Genomic DNA, 964 nt, shown 5'->3' with positions numbered 1-964 from the left:
GCCCAAGAGTCTGACGTGTTTTGTGTATAATTATCTTAAAAACAGGATCAAGGAAGATCCTTAAAACACTGTTAGTGATACACCTGCTTTAAACACTTCAACCAGATTTAATTGGCAATTGCAATGCCTTACATTTGTAGCACTGAAGAGTTCTTTGCCTTGAATTTGACCAGAAACATGAATGACAAGCACAGAACAGTGGTTAAGCCGGTTGGAAGGTACCTCAGTACACTATCTAGCCCAACCTACTGCTTTACATGGATCTACTGCCAACAATCAACCAGGACAGTGGTGGCTTTTCCTGATCATGTCATGAAATTCATCAAAGATGGAGATTTCACTACATCCATGCCATGTCAAATTCCCAGCAAAATACTAAGCAGAACCTAACAAGCCTTCATTTGTGACTACTGCCTTGGGCTGTATCATCTTACACTACTGCTCATCTCTGTTGATTATTTCCACATCAGCAAATGAACCTGCCCCTCTTTGCTGGGCTACACCAGCCCAGTGCCCTCCCTCATGTGCAGTTACCCTGCAGCTCTCTGCTGGATCCACACTAGTTTCTCAGCAGCCATTCTGAAGTGAGAGGCATCACAACTGGGCAGAGAAATCCAGGGGTAGCCTCACCAGCACCAAGAAGTCAAGCATATGGTCTGCCTTATTCATGAGGAGAGCATGATTCTGGCTCCTGTTTAGTCTAGCATCCACTGTAACACACGGTTTTCAGCAGATTTTTTAGCTCATTAGGGCTCTGTATCCATGAGTGGGGTTTTTGTTTGTTTGTTTGTTTTGTTGTTTGTTTATTTTTTCTGTCTCCAGTCCAGATGTATTTAGTTGGACACTGTAGCAGCTATCATTTAGGATAAAGAAAGATTGAACTGCCTGAAATCAGACTGTACCTAATTCTCTACAAAGTGTTCATTCAACAAGAGGATAAAATATGCTATATACCTGTTATGTT

Source organism: Gallus gallus, chromosome 2 (genome assembly GCF_016699485.2).
Source record: "Gallus gallus isolate bGalGal1 chromosome 2, bGalGal1.mat.broiler.GRCg7b, whole genome shotgun sequence".
NCBI lineage: Eukaryota > Metazoa > Chordata > Aves > Galliformes > Phasianidae > Gallus > Gallus gallus.
The sequence above is the reverse complement of the archived record's forward strand: the minus strand, read 5'-3'. Positions refer to the sequence as shown.